Source organism: Mus musculus, chromosome 2, assembly GCF_000001635.26.
Source record: "Mus musculus strain C57BL/6J chromosome 2, GRCm38.p6 C57BL/6J".
Taxonomy (NCBI): domain Eukaryota; kingdom Metazoa; phylum Chordata; class Mammalia; order Rodentia; family Muridae; genus Mus; species Mus musculus.
Window position 1 is genome coordinate 23001782 of NC_000068.7, and position 11764 is coordinate 23013545.

At 43.2% G+C, this 11764-nt stretch overlaps 1 protein-coding gene across 13 annotated transcripts in view; it reads right to left on the minus strand.

Moving 5' to 3' along the window:
- The window catches only part of Abi1 (abl-interactor 1), a 100169-nt gene that overhangs the window by 61709 nt on the left and 26696 nt on the right, over positions 1-11764 (minus strand). The window lies entirely within an intron of this gene.

The following is an 11764-nucleotide window of genomic DNA, read 5'->3' on the forward strand; positions in this document are numbered from 1 at the left end:
AAATTTAAAGAAAAGGATATCCAAACACTTGCATCTAAATGCCAAACAGACATGATCAAGAAGAACCTGCCTATGCCAGGTTCATTCACAGTGTCAGAAATACAAAGCCAGGGCCAGGCACAGTGGTGCAAGACTTTAATCCCAGATCTTGGGAAGGCAGAAGTTGATGGTTCTCTGAGTTCCAAGACAAGTAGGGTTACAAAAAAAAGAAAAAGGCAAACAAATATTAAAAGCTATCCAGGAAAACCAATAATTTACCTACAAATACAAACACATCAGAAAAAACTCAGCACTCTTGTCAGCAAACCTACCAAGAAAGCATGAAATGAGATTATCAGCCTCAAGCCTGTGGCTGAATCCGAGAAGTCATACAGCAAAGCTGCCGAGGAGTCCCAGGAGCAAGGTCCACCCTCAAAAAGCTGAGTGTAAAGTGTTATAGACAAGAAGCTATCACTAAAGTTAAAGGGTGTCAGACATGCCCAAGGACCACTGCAGGGCAGGTCCCTTCTGAGTCTGGTGTTATGTGGTGATGGCCTTGGAAGTGCACTTTCCTAGATAGAGGGCATGTTTGACTATGATATAGAAATAAATGGATGTGGACATTTTTCTATGAATCCCTTTGAAGTAGAAACTTCTGGTTTCTTTGGAAAGTTAGTTGTATTGGATGGTGTTTTGCTGAGGCAAACACATGAAGATGTGTTTCCCTGAAGCAGACACTGGTGAAAGGATGTTTTGCTAAACCAAGCACATGAAAGGACACATGATGTGAAGGATTCCTCACTAATGGCATGCATGTATTGGATCACCTTACAATGCACACTTGAGCTCCAAGAGGCCCCTTATAACTTAAAGTTTCTCCAAGCCAGGTGCTCTACTTTCCTTTCTTCCCTCCCCCTCCCCCTCCTCCTCCTCCGTTGTTCTCTCTCTCCCTCCCCCCACCCTTTCTGTCTCCCAAAACCTTCAGCTCCACCTTCCCCTCTTTCTCAGCCCAATCATGAGCTCTAGCATTTGTTTATAAATTAAGGTGGAAAGGTTTACAGGAAATCACCTGAGTGCTGACTTTGTTCTAAACCCCTCACAGGAGAACAGAATTAACATCAAATACAATTAGCCCCAGGGCTATCCGCAACTTACAGGCAGCTTCTTGCTGCCCCCCCCCCCCCACTTGAGCAGACTGGCAGAGTGACGTCAGCTGATACAGACTCACATTGAGTTTTGCTAAGACAAGACACATGGTAAGGCAAGACCAGTGGAGGACACATGATGCTTGGAGGGAGCATACATAGGACTCAACGGACAGTGATGGGGGCTTGCTTGTAAAGCTAGCTTTGCAAAGGTTCTTGGTCTCAAGTCTTCCCTGACCTTTGCTTCGATGAGAGAGGCATGACAAAGAACTTTCTCCTGGCATCCCTGGTGGTCTTAATTCCTCGTACTGATTTATGCTGATTCAGCTGAGGCTTGCCTGTTCCTGCTAGGTCTTGCCACCACTGCTACTCTCCCAAAACTACTGAACTGGACTGCTGGTATCATCCATGGAGTGTTTGTGAGTGGACTGAGCTGCTGCTGCTGACCTGTGAACTGAACTGCTGATTTCTAACAATGCAGATAGGATTTGCTCCAAAAAACCAATTTCTAAACAGGTACACTTCCTCCATATCCTTTCTTTTCCACTACCTCTGGTGGGTGGTTGGCTAGAAGGGAGGTTAAAGCCTTTACTAAAAAGAGGGTTGAGAAAAAAATTAAAGCCTACAACCTTTTATTAAATAAACTTTTGTAATGGGTAGATGGATGAATGAAAGGAAGGAAGGAAAGAAGGAAGGGAGGGAGAGAGGGAGGGAGGGAGGGACTATTTTAAGGCCTCAAAAATAAGGCATCACAAGACAAGAACAAATTAAGACAGTTTACATCCACCAACTCAGAACTGTGGGATACTTAACAATAACCCTAAATGTAAATGGGCTGAACTCACCAACAAAAAGATACAAATTATAATGTACTTAAACACAGATTCAATTCTTTGTTGCTGCCAAGAAATCCACCTGACTAGCAAAAACTCCCACAGAAGGCATCAGCGAATGGAAACCAAGCACGCACGCTAGCATATTTCTTTTTTTCATTCAATTCTGATACCTGATAAAGTATATTTCAAACCAAAATTAGACAGAACATTTTAAAAAGCTGCATTATATATGAATAAGTAAAACAATCATCAAGAAGGTATACAACTCTAAGTCTATATGCACTAAACATTGTAGGCTCACAATTTCATAAAACAAACAGTGGAGATAAAAGGTCACAAAATCCCTGATTTAATATCCCACCCACTCTTAGCATGTAAGACATTCAACCTAAAGTCAACAAAAAAATTCCTGAATTAAGCTACTCCATAGGTCAAATGCACCTAACAGGTGTGCAGGTAGTATTCCATCCAACAGAATCGGACTATACAGTCTCCTCGGCGGCAGCAGCCCAGAGAAGCCCAATAAAATTAGACATCAGGAGGCATCATCAGACTGGCCAGACAACTCAGTGGGCAAAGGCACTTGCCACCTAATGAGCCCAGTTTCATCCCAGGAGCCACACAGTAGAAGGGAAAACTGATTCCTACAAGTTGTACTCTAGTCCATACTCTAGTCAACCATGGCATACACATGCCCACACAGGGAAATAAATAAATAGGAAATAAGTTCATTAATTAGCTAAGTTAAATAGACAACATTGTAGTTCACAAAGCAAATTACAAGATTACAAGATAATCAAAATTTCTTATATCTTACCAGATCAAAGTGCAATAAAATAGGAAATCAATAGCAAGAAAATACATAAACTACACATACATTAAAACTGAAAAATACACACATGAATGACCACTGGGCCAATGAAGAAATCAGGAATAAAATTTAAAGATTCCTCGAATCAGGAACTGGAGAAATGGCTCAGCAATCATGAGAGCACTTAGGGACCCAAGTTCTTTTCCCAGCAACCATACGGTTGTCTATCAGTATCTGTAACTCCAATTCCAGAGGATACAACTCCCTCCTCTGGCATCTGTGGGCACAAGGCACACACACTGTCAACATACAGTCAAGTGAACACTCATACACATAAAATAAATAGGACTTTTTTTTTTAACTCTAGAAATCAAAAAAAAAAAAAAAAAAACCCACAAAGATGTAACTTCCTAGAACCTTTGGGAATTAGCTAAGACAGTTAAAAGAAAAAGTTCATACTACTTATAACAAGCAGGCTAAATGGAAAAACTAAAGTCAGGAACAGGCAAATGTGCCCATTCATTCCACTGTTTCAATGCAGTATTTAAAGCCATAGCTAGAGCATTAATACAAAGAAAAATCAAGCTACAGATAGGAAAGGATGAAATCCAAGCATTCCTACAGACAATCTGATGGAGGCATTTCTCAACTGAAGTTCCTCTTTACAGAAAACTCTAACATATCAAGTTGACAAAATAAAAATAAACAAATAAATAAAAAATTATCCAGAACACAAGTACCATCATCAACACGCAGCTGTGGACTCTGACTACCGTACTACTTGCCAGGTCCGGCATGGCCTTGGTAGGGACAGAATGACATGGTTCCTGCCCCAGGTACAGAGACAACAGGCCTGGACCCCCACAAGTGTCCACGGCTGCTGTGGGTGTAAGGGTTGTTTGTATAATAATGCACATATTTTACGTTCCCCCTTCAAAGAAGGTTTTCCCTGTAAACATTAATGACTTCATGATAATGACTTCAGAGACAGCGTGAATCTGGGAGGCAAAGCTGTGGCTAACATGGTAACCACTGCGACTTTCAGGACAGCCCTGTGGGGTTGAACTCTGTGAAAAAGAACTCTAAAACCATGATTGCAAAAATATATAATTTTTCAACTATGAAAAATATAAGAATACAATAAAATTATGAGGGACTTCAGAAATGAAAAGTTACAAAAGCAGCTGTGAGGTGAGCCAACTTGTCAGAAAGATGCTAAGGAAGGGGAAAAAGATTTAGGAAGTGGTGGTTGCAAGAGATTCCACCCTGCTAATTTTTTTGTTTATGCTTACAAAAGCAGAAAGATTCTACAGTTCAAGGTCAGCCTGGGACAGAACAAAGTTAAACCCCAGTGTGTGGTAGAAATGGACAGGGTACCACCCAACAAACTTAACACTCTGTGCTTAACAGAGGCAAGCAGATCTCTGAATTCTTTTGCAGTTAAAAGGAAATGTGTACTTGCTTTCTCCCAAGAATTAAGGGGCTGGAGAGACAGAATGCTGATTCTTAGGATAATCAAAAGGAAACCTGGAGTAAATGACTGAATTGATATGTAGAATAAAAGACTGGGTTTATGATCTACAAGACATGAGCTATCCAGAGAATTTTCTTAGAGAATCAAGAGAGAACTGCTTAGAGAACTATCTCGAGCAGAACACAGCTAGAGATCTCTATCTAGAGAAAGTAAATCAGAGAAAAAGAAAGTACCCAGCTTCAGGTCGCTTGTTTTCACCGCCCCCAGACACCCTTTCCTCAGAAACCCTCTCCAAGCTGAGGCTGGTTCTTGGCAACTCCTGACTGGCTAGTCTAGATGTGCCTGCCCCCCACCCCCGCCCCGGAGCCGTAGTAAGAGCTAGTAAATGGGTGGAGTGCTGTGGAAAGTTGTCTTCCAAGCATGACAGGGCTGTAAGACTGAGCTCACAGCAGCATGATCACTGCCCAGGACTGGGTGGCCAAGCTGGGAAGAAATGAGTCAACACCAGTGGGAGGGGAACAAAGAGTAAGGGTGGGGGTGAATATGTTCAAAAAATATACACAGGTACGAAAATGTCACAAGACTACTATAAAAATTAATACATGCTAATTAAAGACAGAAATAAAACTAACAACAAACACCAGCAAGGATGTTAGGGAAAGGAGCCCTACTGATGGACACATACTGCCAAGCCTACCAACCTGATCTGGATCCCTAACACCTACTATGGAAGGAGAGAATGGACTCATGCTGTCCTCTGGCCTCCACATAGGCATGCTGTGGAAATCACATATTACATGTACACACACAAATAGTAACTTTTAAAATTGTAACTATCACATGACCCAGTTAAACCACTCGAATAAATATGAGTCTTGTCATAGCTAAAAAAGATGAAATAGGACTTGGGTACACAGGTAACAAAAACCAGTATGTATAAACTTCTGAATATATTGCTCAACTCTATGGTTTGGCATGGAAAGAGGTGATGTTACTCAGGACAAATTCTGACCCCATCTGAGAAACAAAAGGTAACAGAATATGCTGGGGGCTGGGGGCGGGTGGATTACTAAATATCCCGGGGGAAAGGGAGAAATACTAACCCAACTGGCTAGCTGGTGGTCCCTATACAAGTTCCTAAATGGGGCCTTAATGTTAGGTGGGGGTCCAGAATAGAAGGCATTATCTCTATTCTACCTTAGAGTCTCTGAGAGACCAAAATTAAGCCTTTAAATCACTCACAAATTACTACTATCTGCCAGAAGGAAAAGAGGAGACCCGTGTGGCTTTCCTGTTGAGGCTGTGCCATGAAAAAGTGTAACATAAAGATGAGATTACAGAAAGAGGTCCTCTCAAAAGATAACATTTTTACTCAGCCAGCCCTTGATATTAAAACAGTCTTCAGAAATTTGATTGTTGTGCCAAGCAAGCCACTAAATGATTTGGCTCGCCTACTGTGGTATTCTATAACCTAGATCAGAAGCAGGGGGGAAAGGATAAAGAAAGGCAGACAAGCAACACAGGGAACTGCCAGCTACCATAGGAACTCTTCCAGGAACACAGTCCAGCCCAGAAGGCCCTCCTTCCTCCAAGGAAGGAAGGAAGGAAGGAAGGAAGGAAGGAAGGAAGGAAGGAGAGGGGAGGAAGATGTTGAGTTTTTATTGTTTTTATTTCTATGTGAACTGACGTTTTGAATTTGTATGTCTGTGCGCCTTGTACATGCAGTGCCTGACAAGGCCATAAGAGGGCGTCAGACCCTCTAGAACTGGAGTTACAGGTGGTTGTTAGCTGCCACGTGAGTGCTGGGAATTGAACCCAACTCCTCTAGGAAGCAGTCAGTGCTCTAAGTCAGGTCGGCTTCCTCCGTGAGCGAGAAGGCCATCTTCAACACTGTTTCAGAGACAAAAGTGGCCCCCAGAACCCATTTCATCTATAAAGACAATCACTAGAAGATTCCATGCATTCAGAATCTGTCTATAGACTAAAGTCATCTTTTTACCCCAATGGGCCTGGAGCCTCCCCAAAACACTATGCCAGTCTATCCAGAGGAGCCTGGTACAATCTTGCCTGTAGCAGAACACCAGATCCCTTGTCCTAAGTAAGCCTGATTCAAAGTCCCCTGGCCTTAGATCCCAACAAAATTCTACTATGAAGGGCATATATCAGTCAGCCCCTTGAAAGATATATTACTCAGCCTCTTGCCTGTTCCTGGGGAGATCTTCATTTTTATCTTTAATAGTCCCTGAGACCCCAGCTCCCCTTAAGGGAAGAGGTGTCTTGGCTAAAATAAATGTTACACTCCTTCCCCCAGGACACTCAGTGGAAGTCAAAACGGTTGTTGGAGTATGAACAGATGGAAGAACACAAGTAGGATCAGGACAGCTGCCCAAGTTGCTGAAAGCTTACATCCTGATCACAGACTAAAAGCAGAGAAACAGACACTAGGCCTGGCACAGACTTCTTAGACCTCAAAGACCAACCCTAGTAACATATCTCCTCCAACAAGGCCATACCTACTGCCAGAGGGCCACACCTCCTAATCCAAGAAGGGACCAAACAACCAGAAACTGTCAGAAGTTCATTCTCTTTAGTGAGGCTGCTGCCCTGTGCATTTTGTGGTCCCCAGTCCCTATGCACTGATGACCCAAGATTCCCTCAAGCAATCACCTTCTATTTAGTGGAAGAACTCAGGGATGCCCCCCCCCCCCTATTCTATAACAGCACAGCAGCCCCTGTTTGAATTTAAAGAGCCAAACAGGACAAGTTTCCTGAATTTTCATGCGACAGGAATGAAAACACTCCACATCTGTAGGGCTACCCCTCTTCAAGACCGGAAAGATCAGACACATCACCAAACCACAGTGCTCTGACATGTAGATGGTCTTCTTTTGGGTAGGCCATAAAAACTTAATCTTCCAGCACCCCCGCCCCCACCCAGTCTCTTAAATTTCTTGGCTGAAAATAGGTGTCTCAAGATCAGCCCACCGTACCAACGAAAGATCATCAAGCCTTGGAATCTCAAGGTATTTTACACCCCACCCTCCCTTAAACCTTGAACTAAGCAAGCCTTCCTAGGCATTCTAGATATTGCAGAACTTGGATTCCTGGATATGCCAGACCAGCTAGGCCTCTTTATCAAGCTTTAAGGGAAACTCAAATATTCCATGGATCCCCAAATCTCAGCATGCTTTTCAGAAGCATTTTAAAAGAACCCTCTCCAAGGCTCCTACTTTAGAACTATGCATTCAGTGCATGTTCTATCTGTATGTGGCAGAAAGAAAGTAGGTAGCTTCAGGTATAGTCACACAATTTGTATGTTATCAAAGTACAGACTTAGACAAGGGGTGGCCAGGTGGTCTCAGGGCAGTCACAGTCGTTGGGTTTTTGATCCCTGTAGCTTAAAAAGTAGTTGGGGGAAACAGTGGCTATCTGACAGCCAATTTCTTAAATACTAACCCTCCATATTGGAAGGTCCTAAAGTGACCCTTACAGCCTGTCAAGATTTAAATCTTGTCACATATATCAGAGGGGAAGGGAACCTCTCCAATTCCTGTGAAAAGTTCCTAACAGAGTGTGGGACTGTGATAGGCATCTTATTTTGGTTGAATGGGGCTTGTTCTAGCGACCCAGTAGAGAACTCTACAAGGGACGGAAAAGCAAGCCACGTTCCCAGAGCCAGGTGCCTGACACCACAGATCCCCCTGAAAGACCCTCGAGGGGAGACCCTCCCTCAGACACTTAAGTCCCGGGACAGCCGCGTACCCAAGAAGACACTGAGACCATACATAAAATGTAGAAGGTAAGATTTAATAAAGTAGCAACAACATGAAAGCACACAGACCAGAGCTCTGGGGTCGAAATAAAGCAGCAACAGAAAGCACACAGAGCTCTGGGGTCGAAACTCATACACCTTTGCACAGGGTAGAGGAGTCTCGACGACCAGCCAAAATTTTTCACAGGCTTATATAGTAAAACTCAAAGGGGGAGAACTGGGCAGGGAAAGTACAAGTTTACATCACTAGGGAGTTCTGCCAAAGGAATCTACGTAACTAAGGAGTCATGTCCTATCAAGGAACCTACGTAACTAAGGAGTCATGTCCTATCATTTGGCAATGTACCCGGTTCATTTTGAGGTTGTTTCAGGAGGCCTTTATCTCAAAAATGTTCTTGGTCGAACTTTAGGGTGAGGAGTTTTGGGGTGAAAAGTTTAGGAGTGTTCCGAGAACAACCTCTAGATGGGAGGGGGTGGGCTCCGAGGTAAAAAGTTCATGTTTTCACAAGAGGCCAGTAATTTTTCATTCTTCATTCCCCACTTCTTCTTGTAAGTAATTCTAATCTTAGAATTTCAGAAGTCTATATCTCTATGTGGAGAATACTGCATTTACTCTATCTTTAACATGGGAACAAAAACAGAATAAGGCGGATTAGTAAACAGAACTAGGCAGGGACCCTTCTAGTGAGGCTTGAGGGTCTCAGCATGACGCAGGTGTACGTAGATCAGATCTCTGGCTGGAACTGGTGAGTTGTCCTTGGGGTACCCGGCTCGTTTGCTGTAGCCAGTTGTGACCAGACTTCTTTCTGCACCACCTGCAAGCCTTTTAACTTAACATATAGATCATTATTATAACAACATAGGTTTAAACACATCATTTAAGACAGTGATGGGCACAGGAGCCCCATAAAGGATCTCAAAAAGAGTAAAACTGAATCAAGAGGGAGTATTCTCAGTTTTAAATAGGGCAAGGGGAAGGGGCACCAAGTAAGTCTGTGCCAGTCTCTAGGATTAATTTTGTCAAGGTCTGTTTAGAGTTTTATTTATTATTTCTATCTGTCCTGAGTTCTGAGGTCTGTACACATAATACAATTTTTATTTGACCTCTAAATACTTGGCCACACCCTGACTTACCTGGGCAACAAAGGCAGGACTATTGTCTGACACTATTGCTTTTGGCACTCCGAACCTTGGAAAATTTTTAATAATCTTCTTGATGACTATCTGAGTAGTCTCAGTTTTTTTACAAGGAAAAGCTTTTATCTATCTTGAGAACGTTCACAAAAACCAGAAGGTATTCATACACATATTTTTTCAGTAAAGTCTATTTTTCAGTAGATGTCAGGTCTGTCTTTTCATGAGAGAACTAGTTTTCTTTCTTCAGTTTTTACTATTTTATACAGGGTTTTTTTTACTAGTCTTAATTTGTCTATAACTTGATAGTCTTCAGACTGTCAGGATCATTGCTCTTTAGGATGCCTGGGCGGTTAGATTTGCCATCTGATTTCTTTTAGCCACAGCATCTTAGGTCTTTCTCTGCAGATGTCAACAGCTCTCTTTGTCTGTATATATAGAGCTTGTATTAAAGCCACAAGTTTAGCTTTCTGGGCTGAAGTCCCTTTAGGGAGGCTGCTGGCCTAGATCACTTGCTTTCTGTCCACCACTGCACTGCTGTCCCCGCCTTCCGCTTACCCTCAACCTCCAGGCTACTCCCATCCGTGTACCAGCTCAAACTCTCAGGCCAAGGCTGATCTGATCCTTCAGATCATTTTGAGTATGAGTTCCTTCTGCCAGAATGTCAGCACAATGATGAGTAGGTGAAGTCTCAGGCAGTAGTGAGATCGAGGATAGCAGGGGGAGTGAAAGTCACTCGTTCAGTCAACAAAAAGCTCTGACAATGTGTCCATCGGTCAGGGGGACGGTTGGATAATGTGACATGTGCCAAGTTTTGTCTCAGAGTCAATTTATCTGCGTCCTTGACCAGAAGCCACTATGTGCAGACAAGCAGGCCATCTTACAGCCACCAGGTCTAATTTTTTACAAGTATGCCACAGGTCTTTTTCAGGGTCCCAATCTCTGAGTAAGAACTTCTTTGGCAATACCTTTGTTCTCAGTCACATCTAGGAGTCCCATAGCTGGGGATAACATTAGGGCAGTCTCAAGAGCATCTAAGGCCATCTAAGATTGTTCCTTTTTTTTTTTTTCTTCTATACGAAGGGCTGTTTATCTCTTTAACTCAGCAAAACTGGAATCCACAATCTGCAAAAGCCCGCAGTGCCCAGGAACTTTTTAGCTTGTTTTGCACTGGTCGGTGGAGGAGTATGAAACACAGTCTCTTTTTTAGCTGCTTCAACAGGTAGGCCACCGGACTCTTTTAAGGACTCAGCTTCTGTGTTAGCACCCCTTTTGTTATCTCTTTAACACATTGATCTTCAGCCAAAAGCTTTCTTTTGTTGCCAGGTACTATTTAAGTTTTCTAGTTTTCCTGACTTTTGTGGCCAGCATTTTATTTTTTTTATCTTTCTGTCTCACAGCACAGCTCTGATTCTGACTCTGGTTTCTGTCTTTGTCAGCCTCATGTTTCTTTAACTCTTAACTTTTGTAACTTTCTGTTACCTTGGTCAGATTGTTGGGACTTTCTAGTCCCACAGAGACGAGACCCCCATCAGAGCCTGGCAGTTAGACTCACAGGTGCTCCTTACCTTGGACAGAAGCCCCAAGTGGGTGGATGCCTCCCTCACTGGAACTTGGAACAGACTCACTGCCAGCAACTCAGGGTGGTGCCACCTTCTGAGAAGAGGGAACTTTAGAGCAGAGACGGGAGTGCAGCTCTCACAGCTGGCTGCAACCGGCACTTATCTTAAAGTGAAAGCAGTTTTTCTGTTAACAAGAGACGGGATGGGAGGGACAGGGGAATGAGAAGCTGCCTGGGAACCTGCAGCGCTCTTGGCCGGCTACTCGAACAGCCTCCTCTTCTTTTTTTTTTTTTTTTTTTTTTTTTTTTTTTTTTTTTTTTTTTTTTTTCAGCAGCCACAACATTTAGGCCACTGACTTCTCAGGGACCACTCCTCATTTGCTCCGGATTTTTGAACTCATTTTCCCCCTAGGCTCCAGGTCCATGGACGGGACCACTGTGACCCGCTGGCTGCTCTCTGGAGTTGGAGTGGGAGGCAGGGCAGCTGTTGATCTGAAAGGAAGTGGTCAGCATAGGGATCTGACAGGATTTTTAGGCTTATTTCAGAAGGCATAACTTAAAAACAGTCGTCAGTCATCAGTCCAAGTCCGAACACAAAGAGACACAAAAGACACACACAGAAACCGTTTTTCAGGCAACCACTATAGAATCACAGTACCACAGAAATGACAAACACAAACAAGACTAATACAGGGCATCTTACATGCGATTTCCAGAGAAGCTTACTGTCACTATGACCAACTCAAATGGACCTGTCTCCATGGGAAGGCCCCAGAACCTGAGACCGGCCTAAAACCAAACCAAGATAATCAGTCAACTTCTTGGGACCAAAACCAGACCTGAAACCAGACAAATCAAAAACAAAACAGAATCAGAAGGTGGTCCAATGGAGGACACACAAGTGAACAAGACACACAGACACACAGACATACAGACAGGGAGGGATCTCACTTTACCTCTGACGTACAGTGTCTGTGTCTCATGACAAAAACCACAAACAAAAACAAGATAGCAACAGAGAAAAAGAAGACACCAGTATCTCTAAGCACACT